Source organism: Solanum lycopersicum, chromosome 7 (assembly GCF_036512215.1).
Source record: "Solanum lycopersicum chromosome 7, SLM_r2.1".
Taxonomy (NCBI): Eukaryota; Viridiplantae; Streptophyta; class Magnoliopsida; order Solanales; family Solanaceae; genus Solanum; species Solanum lycopersicum.
This window is the reverse complement of record NC_090806.1, coordinates 51,086,984-51,092,983: the sequence shown is the minus strand read 5'-3', so window position 1 is coordinate 51,092,983 and position 6,000 is coordinate 51,086,984.

Sequence of the window (6,000 nt, the reverse complement as noted above, 5' to 3'; positions counted from 1 at the left end):
GGACTATTTTGTGCAGCCCTTGCATTTATACTGAAGGTTCTTTCCATGGTTTGAATTTATGACCTTCTTAAAAAAAAATTAAAATTCTAAAATCAACAGCTTCAAATTTTACTTTTATATAATATAATTTTTTGACGAAAAATATTCAATTGTTATTTTTTAATAAGTATACATGGCAAAAAATTGTCATATACCCAATTGAGCTTTTCTGCTACGACCTTAAGCCAAAATTTGTCTTGTCACATTCGATTCATGACATTGACATGGATTGGTATAGACAAAACCACTCTCAAACATATGGTCAGAAAAAACTATAAAGAGAACTACTCACAATTTAGAGAAAAACAAGTAAACCAGAAATCCTAAATCAATTCGATACGTCTAATTGATTACTGACAATGGCGCCTGTTTCTATAATACTAAATTACCCAAAAAAAATTGTAAGAGTGAGTGGTTGTCATCGATAAAAGTACCAAACTAAGAGTTAGGGTAAAATCCCAAAAGGTAAAATCAGCATACATTCTACCCCTAAATGGCACATAGCACATTGGTAGACTAAAAAACAGTCATTAAATTGATGTTGCAACCTTACTTTTTGAACTTCTAATTTGTTTCACATATATCATGCAATGTCACATAAAATTTTCAGGTGAGCAAGATATAAACAAATTAAATGCGGAGCTGATATCCAGATAATTCTGATCACATTATAAATGAAAATACTAACCATGGCTCGAGACTTTTGGCAAAAGATGAAAATGGTGGAAACTATCATATCATACAAGGAATGCCGAGAAGTATCAAATTTCGTTCCATCAATAACATTTATAAGGTAATTCGTATAAAGCTTTTGTTTATCTACATCATGTATTTGAAAAAAGTTTATGATATTATTAAAAAAAAAATTCTTTACTTTTGATACTTCGATATTTGACAAAATAAAATAAATTTCTAAACTTATTTTGTCATCTCACCAAATTTCATTCTATTCCATAGTGTACTTTCAGGCTCTCACCAATTGAAGATGAATATAACTGGAACCGTCCAACTAAAGAAGACCAAATATGAATCATTTAGAAAATGAAGATTCAAGTATCAAAACAAACAAAAAGACTGTTTGTTGTGAGAGAAAACGGAGAAAAAACAACTGAGAAAAGGATGTTGATACTACTTCCCCTTAGATTCAGGATTGCATTTTAATCAGTTTTTTAATCATATATGAAAGCTTAGGTTTTCTTTTAATAATTTTTTTGAATGTTGAATTTATCATTTCATGCAAAACATTAAATCTAGGTCGCCTTTATAAACTTTGTCAATTGCTTCTTCTGTTCTTGTTTATTAACTATCTTTTTTTAAGTATTTTTTTAAAAAATTCATCAACAAGAATGGTATCATCTCTTTCGAATAACAATAGATAAAATTCGATACAAACTATAACGACCTGTTTAGTCGTTTTGAGCAACAGATGTTATTTCTGGAAAATTGGCTGAGACGACAGAACCCACGACAGACCATCATGGTCACGACGGACCATCGAGGGGTCTCGTTTCAAAACACTTAGAAATTCTGAAAAATGGGTACTGAAATCGACTCTCTAAACTTCGTAACGAAATGGCAGGACGGACCGTCAAAGGCGTGACGGACCATCACAGAGTCTTCAAAGAAATTTAGTCTCTGAACTCTGTGACGGAGCAGCACGACGGGCCGTCACAGGCTGCGCAATCCCAGGCTGAGTCGGATTTCATTAATTGTTTTAAGGGATGTTTTTGGCTATTCCTGCTTTAATTATAAAGTTAGTGGATTAATGTTAATAAGTCTAATTACTGGGGGCTAAAAGAGGTTACTAAAGTTAATTAGTGGGTTATTATTGCCATCTTTTATTCTTAATTATATGCTAATTAGGATAAAAGAAAGAGGGTTTGAATAAAGAAAATAGAAAGAACAAGAAGAAAGAGAGAGGATCGATCGAGAAGGGGAAAAACACAAAGCTTCGGGGAATTTGCTTGCTTGATCACTAGTCTTCAGTGGAGGTAGGTTATGGTTTTTATGCTATTGTAGTAAACTCTTGATAGCGAATGATATGTGTTGGGTTGTATTGTAAGTCTTCTATATGCTTAATTGTGTGCTTGTATGATGTGTTAATATAATTGTGATAAAATAAGCATGATGAAGCTATTGAATCCCAAATCTTGATAATCTCTTGTTAATGATGATGCCTTGATATAAAAGAAGGCTTGATGCACTAAAGTAATGAGATTGATGATGCCTTAGTATGAAAGAAGGCTTGATGAACTAAAGTAATGAGATTGATGATGCCTTAGTATGAAAGAAGGCTTGATATGAGATTAGGGTATCGGGTGTCATGAAGACATGTAGAATTAGGGGATCGGGTGTCACGAACCGACACATAGAATTAGGGGATCGGGTGTCACGAACCGACACGTAGAATTAGGGGATCGGGTGTCACGAACCGACACGTAGTATTAGGGGATCGGAGTGTCACGTTCCGACACATAGTATTAGGGGATCGAAGTGTCACGTTCTGACACCAGGATAGTATGATGAGGATCGGAGTGTCACGTACCGACACGAGAGGAATAAAGATAATGAATCTTGAAAGATGCTACTATACTCAATTTAATGAACCTATTTCCCAAATGAGTATGATATGGAGGCTTGAGTCCTAATGATTGTACTTGACGTTATTTATCAAAGATTCTTGTACATGTTGTTGCTACAGATTGAGTATTGTAGTTGATTTATGATATGATCTGATATGTACTATTTTCTATTTTGAGTTGGCCGATGATACCTACTCAGTACTTGTGTTTGTACTGACCCCTACTTATATGTTTCTTTCTTTGTTATTTGTGGAGTGCAGCAAACGTACCGTCGTCTTCAACTCAACCGCAACTCTAGCCAGTCTTCATTACACCGGATTTCAGGGTGAGCTAATGCTTCTAGCTTGGACTGGATCTTCTTCTTCATGTCTTGATGCCTTGAAGTTCCGGCATGGACTAGCTTTTACTTGTTTTAGCTTCTTAGAATACTCTTAGTTTAGTAAATTGATCATAGATGTTCTTGTGGTGATGACTTCTAGATTTTGGGGATAATAATTGTTGTTGAGTTTTTAGAATTTATTGAATTGGTTTTTATTAATGAGTTTAAGTCTTCTTCATTACTTTCTATTGATATTATATTGAAATGTTAAGGTTTAGATTTGTTGGTTCGCTCACATAGGAGGGTAAGTGTGGGTGCCAGTCGCGATCCGATTTGGGTCGTGACAAACTTGGTATCAGAGCATTAGGTTCGTTGATCTCATCACACAAGAACGAGTCTAGTAGAGTCTTAAGGAACGGTAGGGGGACGCCTTTAATTTTCATTAAGAGGCTATAAGACTTTAGGAAAATTCCATTATTTCATTCTTTCTTTCGTGTTATTACTTGGGTCCAATTGGTATCTAGGTGATACAAATTGGTATATGACCATCATCACTCTATTTCGCAGATGGTTAGAACTAGAGCAACAACCACGCCAACATCAACATCAGTAAGACAAGATACAGCTGAGCCAGACACTGAGACTGTAGCTCGAAGAGGAGCAGTGGCAAGAGGCCGCGGTAGAGGTCGTGGGAGGACGTCCTCTAGAAGAAGAGGACGAGTACCTAGCCCATCTGGTACTAGGGCGGTGACTCCTCCACCGACTGAGGAAGTGGTAAGAGAGGGTGAGGAAGGGGAGAATGAACAAGTGCAGAAGGAGGAAATGCCACCCCAACCTACCCCAGAGATGATAAATCAGGTTCTGGCTTATCTTAGCGGGTTATCTGATTAGGACCAGACACCTCCAATGTTTTCTTCACCAGCACCTCACGTTCCGGAGGTACAACATGCGGCTACTATGGCTCCCCGCATAGATGCCTCATTGGAAATAGGCACGTTTCCTCGTCTGACTACAGGGCTTATAATGACAAATGATCAGCATGAACTTTTCAGTACGTTTTTGAAATTGAAACCTCCAGTCTTCAAGGGTGCTGAATTTGAGGATGCCTACGATCTTCTGGTTGACTTTCATGAGCTACTACACAAGATGGCTATAGTAGAACGGGTTGGTGTTGAGTTTGTGACTTATCAGTTTCAAGGGAGCGCCAAAATGTGGTGGCGGTCACATGTTGAGTGTCAACCAACAGAGGCATCTCCTATGACTTGGGCATCATTCTCTAGCTTGTTTATGGAGAAGTATATCCCCCGGACTTTGAGGGAAAGGAAAAGAGATGAATCCTTGATCCTAGAGCAAGGTAGGATGTCAGTTACTGCATATGAGGCTAAGTTTCGTGCACTTTCCAGATATGCCACTCAGCTTTGTTTCAGTCCAAAAGAACGGATTCGCCGTTTTCTGAAGGGGTTGAGATCAGAGTTTCGAATTTCAGCCTTACAGGTAGCGGCTACAGCGAAATCCTTTCAGGAAGTGGTAGACTTCGTGATAGAGGTGGAGGGAGTGAAGCCAGATGACTTCACCATGGCGTCGACATCAAAAAGGTTTCTAAAGGGAGGTGAGTTTAATGGTTCTTACTCCAGAGGACAGGGTTCAGGAGGTTACTCAGTTTGACTGATTCAGTCTTCACTACAGACTGTAGTTGGGGGTCCACCTCAGATCGGTCAACACTTCTCTGAGAGACCTATGCTTGACTCAGGAGAGTTTTATGGATATGGAGAGACTGGACATATTAGGAGGAATTATCCAAAACAGAGTTATAGACCCCCAATAGCTAGAGGTAGAGGTGGTCATGGTAGAGGCCGTTATTCTGGAGGATATGGTGGCCGAGGTAATGGTGGTCACCAAAACGGCCGGGGTGATGGTAAAACTGGAGCCACTACAACACAACCTGGTAGGGGCAACAGACAGACAAGTAATGGGGCCCATTGTTATGCTTTCCATGGGCGATTTGAGGCGGAGACATCTGATGTTGTCATCACAGGTAATCTTTCGGTTTGTGATTGCATGGCTTCTGTATTGTTTGATCCTGGATCCACATTTTCTTATGTATCTTCCTCATTTGCTAATGGTCTTAATTTACTTTGTGAATTGCTTGACATGCCTATTCGTGTTTCTACCCCGGTGGGTGAGTCTGTGATAGTTGAAAGGGTATATAGGTCTTGTTTGGTGACTTTTGTGGGGAGTAACACTTATGTATACTTGGTTATCTTAGAAATGGTTGATTTTGATGTAATTTTGGGTATGACATGGCTTTCTCCGAATTTTGCGATCTTGGATTGTAATGCTAAAACTGTGACGTTAGCCAAACCTGGGACAGATCCGTTAGTGTGGGAGGGCGACTACACTTCCACTCCGGTTCGTATCATCTCCTTTCTTCGTGCTAAGAGAATGGTTAGTAAAGGGTGTTTAGCTTTCTTGGCACATCTCCGGGATGACACTACTCAAGTACCTTCGATTGAGCCGGTTTCGATAGTCTGTGAGTTTTTGGATGTGTTCCCTGTAGATCTTCCTGGTATGCCACCAGATAGGGATATTGACTTCTACATTGATCTTGAACCGGGCACTCGCCTCATTTCTATACCCCCTTATAGAATGGCTCCCACGCAGTTGAGAGAGTTAAAGGCCCAACTTCAAGAGTTGTTGAGCAAAGACTTCCTTAGACCAAGTGCATCTTCTTGGGGTGCTCCAGTGTTATTTGTGAAGAAGAAGGATGGGAGTTTTCGGATGTGCATAGACTACCGGCAGTTGAACAAGGTAACTATTAAGAACAAGTATCCTATTCCTCGCATTGATGACTTGTTCGATCAGTTACAAGGTGCTTGTGTCTTCTCTATGATTGACTTAAGGTCCGGTTATCATCAATTGAAAATACGAGCAACGGATGTGCCAAAGACTGCTTTTCGGACCAGGTATGGGCATTACGAATTTGTAGTGATGTCTTTTGGTCTTACGAATGCCCCTGCGGCTTTCATGAGCTTGATGAACGCGATTTTTAAGCCATATCCG